The sequence below is a fragment of the Apium graveolens genome, chromosome 5 (genome assembly GCF_009905375.1).
Source record: "Apium graveolens cultivar Ventura chromosome 5, ASM990537v1, whole genome shotgun sequence".
Taxonomy (NCBI): Eukaryota; Viridiplantae; Streptophyta; class Magnoliopsida; order Apiales; family Apiaceae; genus Apium; species Apium graveolens.
Window position 1 is genome coordinate 127731933 of NC_133651.1, and position 22108 is coordinate 127754040.

Sequence of the window (22108 nt, forward strand, 5' to 3'; positions counted from 1 at the left end):
TTTAAATTTCTGAAATGCGGTTCAAACTGCACTGCACCGCAATATTTAATATATATAAATAATACTTATATTTCATGATTCCATTTATTAAGTTTGATTTCATTTAACATACTATGAGTGTTTGCTTAGTGATCATCTTGTTTCTGCAAGACCAATTGTTGTGTGACGATCATCCTATTTGTGTTTTTTCAAAAATATTGAGAAACATGGTACAAAGCCACCTATTTAATAGTGAACTCATTTAATTTAATTTCCGAGCCAAGCTTCTACGTTAAACTTTACAGTAAATTTCTAATTTGCATTATTGAAGAATATTGGCGACTTTGTTATATTATTCGGAAATTTAATTAATTTAAGTTTTGTATTTATTTAAAATTTTCGAACTTGTAATGTATAAACCACAGTGAACCGCACCACACCGCACGGCATTTTTGTGGTGTGATTTATGCGGTTTTTGAGGGTACGCGGTGCGGTTGCGGTTTGAAAATTTGATCAAACCGCATGTGCGGTTTAGTTTGCGGTTTGAGGAAAAAACCGCACCGCCCGCACTGCGCTCACCCCTAAAAATCATAGTGACTTTCAGGAATTCCAACTGAAACTGCAACTTTATGTGTCTATAGGTTCAATAGCATGTTCAAAATGATTTCCTCTCTCTTAATTGGTCCACCTTCGCAATTCTGTCTGATAGTCTACTCTCTTCCCCTTTACGAATGTGTGGATCAAGTTGGCGAACATTCGCAATAAATTTAATTGCCTCGCCACGACGGTTAAGCTTACAATACCAATCTACAATGGCATTGTATGTGCTTTCATTTGGTCTACATCCTTGCTTGATCATGTATTGAACCACATCAACAGCTTCCACGAACATTGCATCAGCTGCATAGCTAGCCACAAAGGTGTTGTATGTGATTGCATCTGGAGTAACTCCGGATTTCTTCATTTCTGTAAGCAGACGTGATGCGTCTTTTAATCTACCTCGTCTGCAGTAAGCATATATTACTGTTTTATATGAAATGACATCAGGCTTGATTTCTTTCCCTAAAAGATCTCTCAGTAGTTCTTCAGATTTCTCATAATTTGCTGATCGACTATACATGTATATCAAACTAATTTATGTTGTCAAAGTAGGAGTTACCCCACTCCCTAACATGAAGTTGATAATCTCATTAGCCTTGGTAACAAGCTGTCGCCGGCCATATATAGAAACCATGGCATTCAGAATAGTTATATCAGGGGAATAACCTTTTTTTCTGAACTCCAAGAAAGCCCTTTCAGTTTCCATTAAAAGGTCGCATTTGCTACTGACCAAGATAAGGGACTTTAAAAGAACAACATGTGGCTCAATCTTGCCGGAATAAATATCATCTGCAAGAACACGCACCCGTTCAATTTCTTTTGCATTTGCGTAAGCATGCAGTAACGAACTATATGTTTGCTCATTAGGCTTGCATCCTCTATCCTTCATTTCAGCGAGTACTTCCTCAGAGTCTTCCCAAATCCCTCCTCGTGCCAATGCTGCTAAATAAGTATTATAGGTGGAAAGGTCAGGAGTTACTTCTGCTTCTAACATCCTCTTATAAACAATCATTGCTTGGTCAAAAGCTCCGCACCGGCTATATGCGCTAATTAAAGTATTAAAAGTGTCCCTTTCAGCAGCAAATCCCGATCTCTTCATTTCTTTAAATACTCCAAAAACCTCCGTATCCATACCATTCTGCCCGAACACTGCCAGAAGTGTATTCCAAGTGACAATATCCGGATCACAACCAGAAAGCTTAATCTCTTCAAAAACCTTCATCATTTCATTAAAATTCCCCCTGTTACCATGCATCTTAATCAGGGCATTAAAGGTACAGATATTTGGATTGCATCCTGTACTCCTCATCTCTTCATAAATCCTTGTTGCAGCCTCATCTTTGCCAGCTTTCTCAAAGCCTGACAATAAAGTAGTATAAGTGAACACATCTGGCTTCATCCCTTTTTCCACCATTTGACTTTTAAACTCCATGGCTTCATCCAACATACCATCCCTAGCATAAGCTGAAATTAACGAATTGTAAGTAACAACACTAGGCAATAAACCATGGAACTCCATCTCCTTCAGAACATTCATAGCTTCCTTAGGTCTCCCGCACTTCCCATAAACATCCAATAACGTATTGAAAGTAACCTTATCCGGTGTAAAGCCGGCTACTTTCATTTCCTCAAAAATCTGTTTAGCTTCTTCATACAAAGACCCACGTCTACAAGAACTTATCAGAGTATTATAAGTATATGCATCGGGAGCAACCCCGGCACGCTTCATACCATCAAAAACTACCATAATCTTTTTCCAAGGCATACCCATTTTTGCATACACATTCAAAATCACATTATACGTAATCAAAGTAGGCTTACAACCCTCTTCCTCCATTTTCTTGAAAATCGATATAGCTCTCTGTACCTCCCATTACTAGCACACGCAGTTATTAAAGAAGTATACGCGTAAACATCAATTCCAACAAAACCATCTTTTTCAAGTTTATGAAACAAATTTGAAGCAGTCGAAACCTGACCATCTCTACCAAGCATACTAATTATCACAGCAACAACAGACCCATCTAACAAATTCTCCAAACCATCCCGATTTCAAACCCACTCAAACACCCTCAAAGCTAAATCACATTTCTTATGATACCCTAACCCCTTAATCACCCCCAAAACATCAAAAGACAAAGACTTTACATCATAACAAGATTTATCCTCAACTGAACTCAACAAATTACACAAAATTCCATCAAATTGATCAGTTTCGAAATCAGAATTCAATAAAGCTTGAAGGGTTTGCTCACCTACTGGAGAAAGATTGGAACTTGACCATGGCTTGCCTTTATTTGGGTCCTTATGCTTTCCAATACGCTTTCGAGTTCTCGAAAAGGAATTGAAATTTGGGGTTTTGGGTTTATGGGTTTGTGGGGTTTTGCTGGAGAAGATAATCTTGTAAAAGAGGGGTTAGTGAAGGAGAAGTGGTGGTTGGATTGTGGTGATTTTCTTGAAAAAATGGTTTTGTGGGTGGTGGGTTTGGAAGAACAAGAGGAACTGAAAGCTTCTCAGCCATTAAAGATTTTAGTTGAACAAAGGAAAGTATGAAGAGATTTTTTGGGGGTTATGAGAATATGTGAATTGGGTTTTAGCTTCACAAAGAGTCAAGGACACTAACTGCTTTGAGCGGTACTGACAATTTGACAAAGACCGCTAATTAGGGCATCTCCAAGGTTTAAAATAAAATTATTTAGCATTCCAATCTTCCTATCTCCTTAACAAACAAAAATATATAGATTTATATTTAGTTTGTTGTAAATTAATAATATTGCATAAAATATTATACGAGGTAGGGGTGTATACGGATCGGGTTGGGCGGGTTGAGGGAATTTAGCAACCCAACCCAATTAATTCGGGTTTTCAAAATGTCAACCCAAACCGAACCGTTTAAATTTGTAAACCAAACCAATTTGTAATACTTCGGTTTGGATCGGTTTGATCGGTTTAGTAAATATTCAATACAAATACTAATAATTATAAAATAAAGCGGAAAGTCTCAAAGTCTGAAACACTCGAAAATAATTCAACAAAATATTACAATCATCAATGTCAGATATGACTTAAACATCCAAAAGAGAGTGATAATACAATATTTAGTCTTTAAACATTGAACTCGATAAACAAAAAGAATGACACATTCTTTAAAAAATTAATAAATTAACATGTAAATATATTTTTAATCGGGTTGGACTGGATCGGTTTAAAAATATCGAAACCCATATCCAACCCAATTAAATCGGGTCGACATTTTTTCAACCCAAATATGTATCGGGTTGAAAAAAATCGGTTTGGATCGGCCGAAATAGGGTCGGTTCGGATTGGTTTGGTCGGTTTGATTGGGTTGTGTACACCCCTAATACGAGGACAAGAGGGGTGGGAGAGAACTTGAGGATATATTATTACTCTTTCCGTCATTCTAGTTAAGGCAGACACAAGTCCTATTTATAGGACTCCGGAGATTTTGCCGCCTAAATATAGTAATATATATAAGTTTTATCTTTCTAACTAAGTTTCTTAACCGACTTATATACAAGCTTCTGGATTATCTGGCAATCAAATATTACAACACTCCCCCTTATGGTCAGATGTGAACTTTTACAGGTATTGACTGCCTCGTTAAAACCTTGCAAGGAAAAACCCGATGGGATAAAAACCTTGCAAGAAAAACCCGATGGGATAAAAACCTTGACGAAGGAAAAAAGTCTTACCCTGAATAAAATATCTCACATGTTGACATCTCGATGTAATAAGTTCTTCAATCTTCGCATTCCGATATTATTTCTCAACTTTTCAAATGTTGATGTGGGTAGTGACTTTGTAATTATATCCGCCAAATTATCACATGAGCGAACTTGTTGGACCTCAATATCACCATTCTCTTGTAATTCGTGAGTGTAGAAAATTTTTGGTAAGATGTGTTTCGTCCGATCTCCCAATCTCCCTTGATATATCCTTTTTTAGCTGTTTAATGCAGGCCGAATTATCTTAGAACAAAATAGTAGGATTGTCTGTGACATTTGATAATCCACATGATTGCGGAATATGTTACGGATCGTAGCCAGACACATTCTTTGTTTGCTTCATGAATTGCTAGTAATTCTGCGTGATTTGATGAAGGTGCAGCCATGGTTTATTTTGTAGATTTCCAAGAGACAGTTGTTCCATAGTATGTGAATAAGTATCCTATTTGTAATCGTCCAATATGAGGATATGACATATACCCAGCATCTGCGTATCCAACCAGTTGCGATTTCGAACTATTTGAAAAGAATAATCCCATGTCAATTGTTCCACGGAGATATCTCAATATATGCTTGATTCCATCCCAATGTCTCTTAGTTAGATCAGAACTGAATCTTGCCAATAGGTTCACAGTAAAAGCTATATCAGGTCTTGTGTTGTTTGCAAGATACATTAGAGCGCCAATTGCACTGAGATACGGTACTTCAGGTCCAAGTGAATCTTCATCTTCTTTCCTAGCATGGAATGGATCCTTTTCAACTTCAAGTGACTGAACAACCATTGGCGTAGTTAGTGGATGAGATTTGTCCATGTAAAACCGATCAAGAACTTTTTCGGTGTAAGTTGATTGATGAACAAATATGCCCGAGGATAAGTGTTCCACCTGTATACCTAGACAAAACTTTGTCTTTCCAAGATCTTTCATTTCAAACTCATTTTTCAAATAATTAGCAGCATTAGTAATATATTCAGAAGTACCTACAATATTCAAATCATCTACATATACAGCAATAATAACGAAACAAGTTTGAGATCTTTTAATAAAACACACAGACATACTTTATCGTTAACATGCCCATCATTCAATAGGTATTCACTAAGTCTGTTGTACCACATACGACCAGATTGCTTCAATCCATATATTGATCATTGTAATTTAACTGAGTATAAATGACGAGACTTAGTCTCATCCAATTTTAATCCTTCAGGGATTTTCATATAGATATCACTATCAAGTGATCCATATAGGTAGGCTGTCACAACGTCCATCAGACGTGTTTCCAGTTTTTCCATACAAGCCATGCCCATAAAAAAACGAAAAGTGACTCCATCCATTACAGGAGAGTAAGTTTCCTGGTAATCAAATCCAGGCCTTTGAGAGAATCCCTAGGCTACCATCCAGGCTTTATATCTCACAATTTCATTTCTCTCATTTCGTTTTCGTACAAATACCCATCGATTCCCAACAGGGATCACACCAGCTGGTGTTTAGACTGAAGGGTCCAAATACATTTCTCTTGCGCAAGGATTGCAATTTCTTCCTGGATTGTAATTTTCCATTTTGGCCAATCATCCCTTTTTCGACAATCTTCTACACTTTGTGGTTCAAGATCGGAGTTCATAATAATATCACATGCCACGGAAAAAGCATATACATCATCAACATCAGTATTCTCACGATCCAATAATTTTCCGTCATGTACATAATTCAATGAGATCTCATAACTTTCAGGTACCTCTGTTTCTCTTGAAGTCTGTGCCACTTCAGGGGCAATATCCTCTTCAGGAGGCATTTCCACTTCTAGTGGTTTTATCATAGCCACTTCAGAGGCTTTAACCTCTTCCGGAGGTAATACCACTTCTGGGGTATTATCTGGAACACTTACCACTTCTGGGGCATGTCCAGTTAGTTTTCATTTTCGTGGTACAACATCTTTTGCACCAACAAGTCTCCCACGCTTCTGGCGTGTTTTTGAATTACTTACCATTTCTTCGGGAATTGATTTAAGAATAGGTATTTCAACCCTTGTCGGAGCATTAACAGCAGGTATATGTGATTTTATAATATGTTTAGAATCACTAAAAGCATCCGGCATTTGATAAGCAATATTTTGCATATGAATAATCCTCTGAACTTCAGCTTCACATTGATTAGAACGTGGATCTAAAGCATTTAATCCTGATGCATTCCATGTCAATTCAGTTTTTAACTTATGCAATAATTTATCTCCCCCTAATGTCGGGAATACTGACTCATCAAAATGACAGTCAGCATAACGAGCAGTAAAAACATCTTCAGTCAGTGGTTCAAGGTATCTTATAATAGATGGTGAATCAAAACCGACGTATATACCTATCCTCCTTTGCGGTCCCATCTTTGACCTTTGTGGTGGTGGAATGAGAACATATATGGCACAACCAAAAATCTTAAAATGAGAGACATCAGGAATTTGACCAAGAGCTAGTTGGTGGGGAGATTGTTTATGATAGGAGGATGGTCTGACCCTTATTAGATTCGCAACATGTAATATAGCATGACCCCAAACAGATGTAGGCAAGTTGGCTCTAAGAAGTAACGGACGAGAGATAAGTTGAAGTCTCTTAATTAAAGATTCTGCCAACCCATTTTGTATATGCACGTAAGCTACTGGATGTTCGATTGAAATTCCTACTGACATACAATAGTCATTGAAAGTTGAGGATGTAAATTCAGCAGCATTATCTAATCGGATTGATCTAATAGGATGTTCAGGAAATTGGGCTCGTAACTTGATTATTTGGGCAAGTAGTTTGGAAAAGGCTAAATTTCGGGTAGAAAGAAAACATACATGAGACCATCTAGTTGATGCATCAATTAAAACCATGAAATATCTAAATGGGCCTGAAGATGGATGAATGGGACCACAAATGTCACCTTGTGTCCGTTCTAAAAACTTTGGGGATTCAGTTTGAAGTTTAACAGGAGATGGTCGGACAATTAATTTTCCTAGAGAACACGATGAACAAGGAAGCTCATCTTCTGGTATGATTTTATGGTATCTAAGGGGATGTCCCGTAGAATTTTCTATAATACGATGCATCATAGAAACTCCCAGATGACCAAGTTTATCGTGCCACGGAATAAGGGAATTTGGATTAACAATCTTGGGAATAGTGACATTGTGAGACTCAATGACCTTGATTTGTGTAGTATACAACCCAGAAGAGACTGATGGTAATTTCTCCAAGATTTTCTTATAGCCTGAGGTAGTTGAAGTGATTAGGAGATATTCTTTTCCACCCTCACTAGTAGTTTCCACGTGAAAATCGTTAAGACGAATATCTTTAAAGCTTAAAAGAAATCTAGTTGACTTGCTAGAGTATAGAGCATTTGGTATATGAATATGTGTCTCATTTGGTAGAATAAAACTAGCTTTCCCAAAACCTCAATTATATTAGACGTACCCGAAATTGTCCATACTTGTGAGTTGGTTTTAGTTAACTGTGAAAAATACTTCTGATTTGTAGAATTGTGTGAGTAGTTGCGCAGTCAGCAATACATATGTCTCCCATATTTGTGCTGTGTACATATATGTAAGTAAGAAAACAACTTTATTAAGATAAATAAAGTACATAAAACTAGAACATAGAACAAGAACATAAAAAAAGTACACGAAAGTAGATGCCAAAACAAGTAGATGCTACACATGACATAAAAGAAGTGCATATGAAAACTACTCATCTAGGCCATAGTAGAGATTAGCAGCATTTTCTAGTTCAATTGAGGACTTATTCATCGGTTCATCATTATAGCTAGCCAAGTTTGTTTCCACCCTTTGTCCGTTCTGCTTTTTAGATGACTCGTAAAGTTCTACAAGATGTTTGGGTGTGTGACAAGTACGAGTCCAATGTCCATGAGCCCCACATCTAAATCAGATATCTCTAGTATCCCCTTCTGGTGGTGCCTTCCTTTTATTTGGCACCTCATTCTGCCACTTCTGGTGGCCAGAGTTGTTGTTGTAGCCATCACGCTGCCACTTCAGGTGGCCGGAGTTATACTGATTACGAAACCGACCATGAAAATTACCGCGTCCACGATTCCGTCCGTAATCTCGTCCTTCTCTATGTCTTTTCCCACATCCATTCTTCCGGAATGACGTGTTATGTACTTCAGGTAACTGGGCAGAGCCTGTGGGACGTATCTGATGATTTTTTAATAACAACTCATTGTTCTTTTTAGTTACAAGAAGGAGAGATATCAGCTCACTATATTTTTGAAAGTTTTGCTCCCGATATTGTTACGCCAGAATCATAGTGATGGGGTGAAAGGTTGAAAGCGTCTTTTCAATCATGTCAGCATCAGTAATATTCTCACCACACAAGGTCAATTTTGAGCTTATTTTGAATAAGGCGGAATTATATTCAGCAACAGATTTAAAATCTTGTAACCTTATATTAAGCCAGTCATAACGGGCATGAGGTAGATGAACAAGTTTTTGGTGATCAAATCTATATTTGAGATTATTCCAAAGGGTGAGTGGGTTTTTGACGGTTAAGTATTCATATTTTAAATTTCATGAATGTGTGATGCCTAAGGAAAATGATAGCTTTGGCATTTTGTTCAATGCTTGGAGTTTTTCCCGATTCCATGGTGTCTTTTAACCCGTTAGCACTAAGGTATAATTCAACATCGACTACCCAAGATAGATAATTATCCCCAGATACATCCAAGGCGACAAACTCTAGTTTTGCAAGATTCGCCATTCTGAATAAATTTTAAACAAGACATTATATTTAAACAAGCAATTTGAAATAATAACATATATAAAATAATTTAATACAAAAGTTACGACGGCATAGCCGGCCAGAAAACTTTTGATTTCTACTTGACGACAGCGCCATCTTTATAGTAGTATTACTTGACGGCAGAGCCATCTTTATAGTATTACTTGACGGCATAGCCATCTTTATAGTTTTCAATCAGTAACATAAATCAATATGTAAAGAACAATAATAATTAGAATAAAATGAGTAGAAGAAATCATACCTCTTTTATGAAATAATTTTAGTTGACAGAGCCTCGTGAGTAAGATTAAGTCGTACCTCTTTCCAGAATCAAGTTTCAGTTGGCAGAGACTCGTGCTGATAACGTGTTGTAAATAAATAATATTATATAAAATATTATACGAGGAAAAGAGGGGTGGGAGAGAACTTGAGGATATATTATTACTCTTTTCGTCATTCCAGTTAAGGTAGACACAAGTCCTATTTATAAGACTCTGGAGATGTTGCCGCCTAAATATAATATATATATATATATGTTTTATCTTTCTAACTAAGTTTCTTAACCGACTTGTATACAAGCTTCTGGATTATCTGGCAATCAAAAATTACAACATAGTTGACTTTATATGTTCAGATAAAAAATTATTGAGTAAAATTTATATAATTCTGACTATATATAATTTTATTGGAGTTTATATCAAAATCTTTACATAAAATTTCACATAATTATAATAATAATTATTATAACCAATCATTTTACCTAATAACATTGGAGATATTCCTATTATAGAAAGAATAATTTTTGAAAATTTATATGTAAAGGATCCGGTTCGGAGACAATTGATGCGTTAAGAGCGAAAATCGAATATAAATTTTAACCGGCCTCGGGCATGGAGATCAAAATGTTTCCACTTTTGTTTAACATTGCAGGGAGAATGTTCCATATTAGGGCATCTCCAATGGGAAGTACCAATCAAAGTTGCCAACATGTCCAAATCATCAAAAATATTAATATACTCCCTCCGTCCCACTTATTTTGTCATCAATCATTTTCCCACCTTTTATTCAATCGTATTAAACAAACTAATAATTACCAAAAAGTTGTATTGATTTTCAAATATGTTAATATAATTCTCACTAAAATTACCATATTAACTAAATGTGGACATCAATTTCGGGAGGGACAAAATAGGAAATGTGGACCAAAAGAGTGGGACGGAGGGAGTATTATTTTTTCTTTTTTCAATAACATTATTGACACCATTTCAAAAAATTTCACTCCAATGGTTGACACTCAAAGTTGATAATCTATTTATACATATACAATTAAAAGTAGATACAAAATATATGGCTTTAATGTAATGAAATGCATTTTTGCTATTTTGGGAGGGTGCCAAAAGTTGGTCATATTGCTTGGCACCCCTAACACTCCAATGGATAGCCAACAAGAGTACAATGCCACATTATACCACATGGCACTTTGGTACCATTTTTGGAATCCCCATTGTAGATGCTCTAAGATGCTTGAAAAGGCTAATGCACTCAACATATTTCAAGGAGTTAAAATTAATAGCATCATCGTCATTTTCTACTTATAATTTGCGGACTACACCATCCTTGGATGAAACCTCATCAATTAGAGGTATCAAGAGAATCCTTTTGTTATTTGAACTATCACCAGGAGTAAAGATAAATAATTAGAAGAGTTCGATCTGCGGGTCACTTGAGAACTTGCACAAGATCAACCAATGAGCGAGCATACTCGGTTGTAAAGTGGGTTTGCCATTTTTTATATTTAGGAGCCTCAATCGATGCATCTCCTAGGAATCTAGATTTTTGGCAACCGCTCATCAAAATTATGCAAAAAATATTATAGAAGTGAAAGTGCATTATCACAAACATAGCAAGATTAGTGGTTATTCCAAAGGAGGTTTTGGAAAATATGTCAATCTACTTGTTAAGTGTCTATAGAGTATCAATCGGCATCATTAAATGCATATCAGAAGAGGATTCATTTGGAATGGATCAAACAATAAGATGCACAAACTGCACATGTTGAGATGGAACAAAGTACGCATGCACAAGGATAAAGGAGAATGGGGCATTAGTTCCATAGAAAGAAGGAACATCTCATAATTAGCAAAGTGGTGGTGGAGACACAACAAAGAAGCGTAAGGCCTGTGGAACAAACTTCTTTTTGATATATATGGTGATTGGGAAAAAATTTCTAATAGTGGGATGTCAAGCAGATATTCACCCATTATGGAGTAGCGTTCTACCAGTCTCCAATTCTTCATAACTCAATTTTTTTACAAGAAATGACTTCAAATGAAAGCAAAAAATGGGGAAATAAATCCATTGGCATGCCAACCAGCCCTAAAAGGCCATTTCCCATGGTTATTTAAACTAAGTTTGCATAAATTCATCACTCTCAGTTCATTATCTGATAAATGGAACAACATGAACCAGAACACATATAGTCTTTGGAGAAGATAAGGTAATGGGAAATGGAAGAAGTGAATGTCTTTAATCCAATAGTAAGTTCGTTCCATCCACCAAGTTTTCAATACTCAATATCCTGAAAATTCAATCAAAAATTCTAAAACAGCAATAAAGGTTACAAGATTCTCTCATGTATTGATACCACCAACAATAAGAAATTAAATTGGATATGAAAGAGCAAAGTCCTGCCAAAAATTAAATATTTTGAAAATTAAACCATGGAATCATCCCCACAAAATCCTTTCTTATTGAAAGAGGTTTTTCAATTAGTAATACATGTTCTTGGTGCCACCAATACTACGAAAACGCTAACCACATTTTTTTGAGATGTCCTCTGGCAAACATATTCCATATTAGTTTATTGGATAAACATCAACATGTTCAGGATGTCTAATAACATTTTCAATTTGTCTTATTATTCTCACTTAAACAAGGAAAAGAAATAAGGAAGTCATGGCACATGTTTACTTCATCTTGTCTATGGTCCATTTGGAATGTGAGAAATGAATACACTTTCAAAAACTTGAGATCTTATAGCAGTAAATATGGGGTTCATTTTTAAAAGAACAACTTTCAAATGGTTGAGGAATAAAGGAAGGGCATCAGAATTGATTCATGGCATGGAGAATATTTGAGCTTCCAGCCCAATGGGATATTTGAAAATACAAGCCAACAACAAGAAGGACATTCTTTTAGGCTTACTTCTTAATAAATACTCCCTCCGTCCCACAATAGTAGTCTCTTTTGGGAAAAAAGAATTTCCCATAATACATATCCATTTTAAATTCCAATGCAAATATATTGACATTATTCCAAAATTACCCTTTTTGAAAGTTGTATAACAATAATGAGGGTTGGATTAGAGTCTACATTCATGCATTAATGAGGGGTATAGATGAAAAAGTATTATCAAATTAATGATTTCTTAATATGCGTAATTTTTTCAAAAATGACTTGTGTTGTGGGACGGAGGGAGTATGACCTTGTGAGCTTTATTGATGGATCGTGGGTAAACAACAATAGGGGCCATACAAAAGCTGGCTTTGGAGGAATAGTTCTCAACAAATTAAAGTGAACTATTTTTTTTTACTCAGGACCAACTCAAGCATTTTTTCCCATTCGAATCAGAGCCAACACCTGTTTGAAGAAATAAAAAAAATCAAAACTTTCGTATGCTAAAGTGATAATTTACACGGACTTGTATTCGCTTCAGGAGAAAATAAACAAGTTAAAATACTCTGATCAATATCTAAATAATTTCAATATCACTAAATATGATTGGGAAATTTATTTAGAGGCTTATTATCTAGCTACAGAGGGGCTAATCCCACAAAATATTGTCAGAATGGGAGGCATAAGTGAGCGAATAAGGATAATCATGAAGATTCTCTATATCTTTATGCATTCAAAGTTGTTCCCTTTCCAGTTAACAAAATAATTAGCCTTTTGCAAATAGGTGACATCAGGACTCTAAGAAACACACCTCTATTGGGCAGCCATGCACACTACATCGATAAACATAATCTTTACATGCATCAAACATTTTCCCCGATATTTCTTATCCTAAATTCCTCTCATTTCCACACAAATTGATTCACTTTCCCACATCTATATATATATTCTACAACGACAGTCCCAGTAATACAATCAACAATTCATACTCTTCACTTAGACTCTTTATCATGGAACAGCATTGGCTCCCCCCCCCCCACCTAACTCAGTAAAAATCAATGTTCACAGGGCATCCCCTTCTTTCCATTCCTAAACAACAATATTGATCTCTCACAATATGTTACATATTGTGTTATGATTTTACAATTACATGAGAGTATTTATAAAAGAAGAAATAGAGTCTAACCCAAATTATAGTCCAAATCTGAAAAGTATACTAATCCAAAAACTAGTCTGAATCTGAAAAGTCTATTTTTTATTGGTTTAATTTGACTCCACAAAAAATCTAACAATCTCACTTGGAGTCTAATCACATCTTCACTTCACTCTTGTAAATATAGTAAAATCAATACTTCAATGAATAACTCTAACTAGTGCAGCGCCTTCTCATCAATCAATTCTGAAGGCTAGTTGAAACTACACAAAACTTCAAATTTTCACTAGTAACCACCTTAGTCAACATATATGGAGGATTCTTCGAACCAAGGATTTTCTTCAAGGACAATGTCTGTTGCTAATTAATTCTTTTGTAAAGTGATATCTCAGCTGGATATGCTTCATTCTAGCATGAAACATGAGATTTTTCGCAAGATGAATGTCACTCTAAGTGTCGCTATACAAAGAACTGTCCGCCAATTTTTTACCCAACTCCTTAAAAAAATCTTCAACCAAATCATCTATTTGCTAGCTTCAGAGATAGCCATATATTCTGCTTCTATGGTTGAAAGAGCAACACTCTTTTGTGTTAGATATATTTGATAATGTCATGGCTAATATGTTTTATGTTTAGCTTTCAGATCTTACTTGAACAGGATAAATCAGTACTTAACTGTTGATCAGTACTTATACTGGAAGTCAGGTTTTAAGGATATCAGTACTTATGTTATCAGGAGGTAATCATCAGAAGATAGATATCAGAACTTAAGTGCTAAAGGACGATCAGATAAGGACAGTAGCTGATTAAAGGAAAGAAGATTAAGATAAACATAAGAAGAGATATGCATGAAGAAGGAATTCTGTAAAGAATGGAATACTTGGAAGAAAAGATATCTGATTGATATATTTTAGGAAGCAGAATTATATTTCATATCAATTAGCAATTATCTTGTAACTGTGTAGTATATAAACACAGACATAAAGGTTACACTAAAAGTGTTATCATATTAGAGAAGATTATTCATTGTAACCCTAGCAGCTCTCGTGATATTTGTTCATCACTGAGAGGTAACAGTTCCATACTGTAACAGAGTTTATTGTTTCAATAAAGTTTGTTTTCTGTTACTTAAGTTCTTAAAGTTCGATTTGAGAGTACTATACACTGTATTCACCCCCTCTACAGTGTGTGTGTGACCTAACAATTGGTATCAGAGCCTATCTGTTAACATACATATAGTTAAAGATCCAAACACAATCATGTCGGACACAGAAACTCCAACTAAGCCTACCAAAACTGAGGAATCACCAAAGACACAAATTCAGAGTCGGTATGAGACCATCAGAATTCCCATACTGAGACCATCTGAATATCCCATATGGAAGGTAAGGATGACCATATTCCTGGAAGCAACAGATCCAGAATACCTTGATAGAATCAAGGAAGGCCCTCACAAACCAACCAAACTCGTTGTTGCAGTTGCAGGTGAAGCAGCAAAGACCGTACCAAAAGAGAAGAGTGATTATACTGCTGAAGACATAGCATCAATTGCTAAGGATGCTAAGGTACGACACTTACTGCATAGTGCCATTGATAATGTAATGTCAAACAGGGTAATCAACTGCAAGACTGCTAAGGAGATATGGGATGCTCTGGAAACAAGGTGTCAGGGAACTGACACAATTAAAAAGAACAGGAAGACAATACTCACTCAAGAGTATGAACACTTTGACTCAAAGACTAATGAGTCATTGAATGATTTATATGATAGATTTGTCAAACTTTTGAATGATTTGTCATTGGTTGATAAATAGTACTATCTTGAAGATTCAAACCTTAAGTTCCTGTTAGCTCTTCCTGAATGCTGGGATTTGAAGGCAACGACAATAAGAGACAACTACAATCTTGATGAAACAACTCTTGACGAAATCTATGGAATGCTCAAGACTCATGAGCTGGAGATGGAACAAAGAAGCAAGAGGAAAGGAGGAAAGTCAAGGACAGTTGCTCTTAAGGCTGAAGAAGAATTCCCCAAAGCAGCTTCCTCAAAGAAAGACAAGGGTAAAGCTCTTTTCATAAAGTCTGATACTGAGTCATCAAGTTCTGAGAGTGATAATGACTCAGATTCTGAAAGCTTGCCTGAGACTGATGCTGATGAGGAGATGATGAAGCTGTGTGCTCTTATGGTGAAAGGAATCACAAAGATTGCATACAGGAAGTTCAGGAAGGGAAAGAAGTTTTCCAGGAAAGGCATAAGTTCTGATAAGAAGAATTTCAGAAGATCTGAAGGCAGAGGAGGAAAGTCTGACAGAGGAGATTACACCAATGTTAAATGCTATAACTGTGGTGAGAAAGGCCACATATCTCCTGATTGCAAGAAGGTAAAGGGTGACAAAGGCAAGGCTCTTGTCACAAAGCAGAAAAGCTGGACAGACACCTCAGACTCTGAAAGTGAGGAAAACTATGCATTGATGGCAAATTCTGATAAAGAAAGTGCTGAGAGCAGTTCTGAAGCTGCTGAAACAAAGGTACCTCAGACTACTTATGCTTTTCATACTGATGATATTAATGAGTTGAGAAGATATCTTAAAACCATGTTTGTTAGTTATAGAGATCAAACTTTAACATGTGAAAGATTAACTTCTGAAAATCTTTCATTTAAGAAAAGAAATGATTTCTTAGAAAAAGAGTTAGTCATGTTCCATTAAACTCAGAAGGATAGAGATGATGCTTTTTATGTTAGGAATGAAGTGCTAAAAATAAATGAATTTTTAAAAACTGAGTTAGAAAAGGAAAGAGAGATTATCAGGACTTGGACTAACTCTGGCAAAACAACTCAAAATTTGCTAAGTAGTGGAAACTGGAAAGAGGGCTTAGGTTATGGAGAAGATAAGAATGATAAAGGAACTGAAGAAATTAAGTCTGTTGATAAGCAAAAGCCAAGGCTAAAACCTGTTAAGTTTGTAACTGTAAAGTCTGAAAATGAAAAATCAGAAGTTACAAAGAAATTAACTTCTGACAAACTAAAACAGGAAAAGACAGCTGAAGTGAACATAGGCTTAATGACAAAGAAGCAGCTTAAGCATAAGCTGATAGATGTTAAGAATGCAAACAAGGTAAAATCACCTAGAAAAAATAGGAATGGAAAGGAAGGAGTGAATAAAAGCAATAATTATAAACCTGTTCCTGATGCTTCTAGGAAAATATGTCATAACTGTGGAAGTTCTAACCATCTGGCTTCTTTTTGCAGGAGGAATAAGAATATTAACTCCTTACCTTCAAAGTCAGGAGTTAAGAGTCAGTCTGTTAGATACAAACCACAAAATCCTTGTTTTCATTGTGGTAGTTTATGGCATTCCATTTATACTTGTAAGGAATATCATAGCTTGTATTATGATTATTATCAAATAAAACCTTCTTTGAAGAAAGTTTCCATTGTTCCTTCTAGTGTAAATTCTGATACAAAGTCTGATAGTGTAAGTTCTGATAAGAAAAATGTTAACATAAACTCCGATCCTAAATCCGCTGCAAATGTTAACAAACTTAATAAGGCCAAAGGATCCAAGCAAGTCTGGGTCCTTAAAACTAATAATTAGTGGTCTTTGTTATTGCAGGGCAACAGGAAAAATATTCTAGTTCTGGACAGTGGATGTTCAGGACATATGACTGGAAATAAGGCCCTGCTATCAGACTTTGTGGAAAAAGTTGGCCCAAGTGTTTCTTATGGAGATGGCAACATTGGAAAAACATTGGGATATGGCAATATCAATCTTGGAAATGTCATAATTAAACAAGTAGCTCTGGTCTCAGGACTTAAACACAACCTATTGAGTATAAGTCAAATCTGTGACAGAGGTTATCATGTTGATTTCTTTGAAGAACACTGTGAAATTGTGAGTAAATCTAAAGGCAAAGTTGTTCTGAAAGGATACAGGCGTGGTAACATTTATGAAGCTAAGCTTTCAACAAGTACTGATGGTTCTGCAATCTGTCTGATGAGTAGAGCATCAATTGAAGAAAGCTAGAATTGGCATAAGAAACTCTCTCATTTAAATTTCAACAATATAAATGAACTGGTCAAGAAAGATCTTGTGAGAGGATTGCCAAACACAGTATTTGCTCCTGATGGTCTTTGTGATTCATGTCAGAAAGCCAAACAAAGGAAATCTTCATTCAAGAGTAAGACTGAATCATCAATTCTTGAGCCTTATCATCTACTACATGTTGATCTATTTGGTCCAGTAAATGTCATGTCTATTGCAAAGAAGAAGTATGCGTTGGTCATAGTGGATGAGTTCACCAGATACACATGGGTGTATTTCTTGCATACAAAAAAAGTGAAACTGCATCAACCTTGATTGATCATATCAAACATCTGGATAAAATGGTCAAAGATTCTGTGAAAGTTTTAAGGAGTGATAATGGCACTGAGTTCAAGAATTTGATAATGGAAGAGTTCTGCAAAAGCCATGGAATAAAGCAGGAATTTTCTGCTCCTGGAACTCCACAGCAAAATGGAGTTGTTGAAAGGAAGAATAGACCTCTCATTGAAGCTGCACGTACAATGCTTGAAGAAGCAAAGCTTCCAACCTATTTCTGGGCTGAATCTGTACAGACTACTTGTTTTACTCAAAATGCAACACTCATTAACAAGCATGGAAAAACACCATATGAGATGGTGAAGAAAAAGAAGCCAAATCTGAAATATTTTCATGTATTTGGATGCAAGTGTTTTGTTCTCAAGACTCATCCTGAACAGCTATCAAAGTTTGATCTAAAAGTTGATGAAGGAATCTTTGTTGGATATCCACTTTCCACAAAAGCCTTCAGAGTCTATAATTTGAGAACAAAAGTGGTCATGGAATCTATCAATGTCTCTTTTGATGACAAAAAGATTACTGGTCTTGAAGATTTTATTGACCATGATTAGCTGAGATTTGAAAATGAAGACTCAAATTCTGATACTGAAAATCCTGACAGTCTAAGTCCTGATACTGTAAACTCTGATGGATTAAACTCTGATGTTATTGAAACTGTGGTGACTACGTCAAAGAAAGATGCACCTATACAGGGGGAGCATACTCAAGATCCTACCACATCTCAAGAGACATCTGAACATGCATCTGGCTCTTCAAGTTCTGATTCGTCAAGTTCTGATAAGCCAAGTTCTGATAGTGCTGAAAATCTAAATACTGAAGAATCCAACTCAGAGAGCATAGTTTCAGGGGGAGCATCAGAAAATGAAAATGAAGATAGCATGGATCATGGGGGAGCATCCAGTTCTAGAGAAAACCTTCCATCTGCAAGGAAGTGGATAAAATCACATACACCTGATTTGATAATTGGAAATCCTGATGCAGGTGTCAGAACTAGAACAGGTACTTCAAATGAATGTCTTTACAATTCTTTTCTCTCTCAGACTGAGCCAAAGAAAGTGAAAAAAGCTCTTCTAGATGCTGATTGGGTGCAAGCAATGCAGGAAGAGTTGAATGAATTTGAAAGAAACAAAGTCTGGACCCTAGTGCCAAGACCAAAGAATAGATCTGCTGTTGGTACAAAGTGGGTATTCAGATACAAAACTGACAGTGATGGCATAATTACAAGGAATAAGGCAAGGCTGGTTACAAAAGGATATTCTCAACATGAGGGAATTGATTATGATGAAACATTTGCACCAGTTGCTAGGTTAGAAGCCATAAGGATATTCTTGGCTTATGTTGCTCACAAAAAGTTTACTGTCTTTCAAATGGATGTGAAAAGTGCTTTTCTCAATGGAGAATTGGAGGAGGAGGTATATGTTGAACAACCTCCAGGTTTTGTAGATACCAAACATCCACATTATGTCTACAGGCTTGATAAAGCACTTTATGGACTTAAGCAAGCTCCTAGAGCATGGTATGAGACTTTAGCTCAGTTTCTTCTGGAAAGTGGATTCAATAGAGGGACAATAGACAAAACACTGTTCTACCTCAACCATGGAAAGGACTTACTTCTGGTCCAGATTTATGTTGATGATATCATTTTTGGATCTATAAATGACAAACTTTGCAAGAAGTTTGCCAAACTAATGCAGTCAAGATATCAGATGAGTATGATGGGGGAACTTAGCTATTTTCTGGGCCTTCAAGTCAAGCAGAATGAGGAAGGCACTTTTATTTGTCAAACCAAGTACACCAGAAACTTGCTGAAGAAATTTGGAATGCAAGATTGTTCAAGTGCATCCACTCAAATGGCCACTGTAACAAAACTGGATAAGGATACCGATAAATCAGTAGATATTACTGACTACAGAGGTATGATTGGCTCTCTACTCTATCTAACTGCTAGTAGACCTGATATCATGTATGCTACCTGTCTTTGTGCAAGATTTCAAGCAGATCCAAGAGAACCTCACTTAACAGCTGTAAAAAGGATCTTTAAGTATCTTAAAGGAACAGCTGCTCTGGGATTATGGTATCCTAGAGAATCAGATTTTAAACTAATAGGTTACTTAGATGTAGATTTTGCAGGTTGCAAAATTGACAGGAAAAGCACAAGTGGAAGCTGCCAATTTCTTGGAGGCAGATTGGTTTCTTGGTACAGCAAGAAACAAAAGTCAATTTCCACATCAACTGCAGAAGCAGAGTATATTGCTGCCGGAAGCTGTTGTGCACAGATTCTTTGGATGAAGAATCAGTTACTGGATTATGGGTTAACATATTTCCAAATCCCTATTTACTGTGATAATCAAAGTGCTATTGCTATGACAGGTAATCCAGTTCAACACTCTATGACAAAGCACATCAGCATTAGGTACCACTTCATCAGGGAACATGTGGATGAAGGTACAGTGGAATTGCATTTTGTTCCCACAGATCAACAACTAGCAGATATCTTTACAAAACCACTGTGTGAAGCTACTTTTACAAGATTGGTAAATGAACTTGGAATGGTTTCAGGTTCTTTCTCTAAATCTGCTTAGTCTTGTTCTGTGTTATCAGACTTTATGCTCAGTATTTACAGAATTAATCTCATTGTGTATTCTGTGCTTAATTGATAAATGTCTTTAAGTACTGACTGTTGTCTGATATATGTTTCTAAACTCTGATATGTGATATGTCTGTTATAGTACCTATTCAATCCTATGAGGATAACTGTGCTAGATACTGACCTAGTAGTCTTCAATAAACAAATGATTCCATGTAAGAAGTAATTATTTCAGTGGAAATCTTATGACACTAGCAAATTCTGATAATTGAGCTTAGTTAAGTTTACTTGGTATATCTTATTACTAAGTCACAAATTAGAATAATGCTACTCATCTGTTAAGTTCTGATACTAGTAAAACTGCTGAATGTACTAAGTGCTGATAAACCTCACTTATCAAAAGAAAAAGCAAAAAGATCAAAGAATAAAATCAGGTACTCCTTTGAGATCTAGAGTAAAAATGTGGAAGGGACGACCCAAGTGCATTGCTGGTATTAAGTAAATATGCATTAGAAAAACAAAATATTTTCTTGGTGACTTTTCACACTCTATGATTACTGGAGAAATACTCTGATAATAGCAAAAATTCTGATAAACAGTCGTGACTCACTTACACTGAGAAGCCACTGTAAAATAAAATTTCAAAAGATGCATAAAATTAGCACAAAACAGTTGAGGTGGACTCAAGCATGAACTCATTCATCAGTAGGTTTCAGGACAATGACAGCTCTTTAACAAAATTTTAGTTATGCCTTATTTCTAAGATGTACTGAAGTGACTCAGACTTTACTCTTTGTTTGTTATTTAGCTTAATGCACACACTAATCACTCCATATGAATGATGAAAATTAATGTGGTGGTCTATGTTATTCTAGATAAACAGTCACTTTGCACAAATTTTGAGGACAAGTTCTAGTTACACGTTCTAATGATTAAGTTCTGACGTCTATAACTCAGAACTTGTATGAGTATTTACTAGATGGGCATTCCTTTTTCGAGTTAAGAAATTATGTTCTGATGACTGTTAAGTTCTAATATAAGTCTAAGTTCTGATATTACAGTCTAATCCTTTACTTGGCTTATCTGTGAATAAAATTTGGTAACAGTCTCAGTTCGAACTTGAATATGTTGAAGTGGAAGATTAATAGTCACTATGGTTAGGGTTAATGGTATTTGTACCTGAACAGTCCAATGTTACTTGTTTCTTATGCGCTTTAAACCATGTTTCCTCTTTCCAATGAATGTTATTCTTTTTCACAGTCTAGGGAGACGAGGTAGAATTAATTCTATCTGTCAATATTCAATTTCTTTGCGTCTCCTGGCATTCTCTTGCCTATATATGCAACCACTTCACATCAGCCTTCCCATCACACTTTTATCACAAACTCACTCTCGTTTTTCATTTATCATCACAAATGGCTGAATTTGGCTGGTTCTACAATTATGGTGATGAGACTGTTCATGTCTTTTTGAATGGAATTCCAACTCCATACCCTATCACCAACATTCCTCACAATCTCTGGATTCAATTTCCAGAGGTTATCAAACGTGATCTGGTGGTCGTTCGAAGAGAACTTCATCTTCATCGTCTTCGCCAGCAAGAGCGAATCATCCGACTGGCCATTCTGTTTGTCGAGAGCAGGAAGAAGAAGATGACTTAATCTTGTCTTCTTCCTTTTTTCTTCATCATCAGCTTTGTCAGGCTTCTTAGCTAGGACTAAGGCT

General features: G+C 36.0%; 1 pseudogene; it reads right to left on the minus strand.

Moving 5' to 3' along the window:
* Positions 1–631: 631 nt before the first annotated feature.
* Positions 632–3216, minus strand: LOC141724480 (uncharacterized; annotated as a pseudogene).
* Between the last annotated feature and the right edge of the window lie 18892 nt (positions 3217–22108).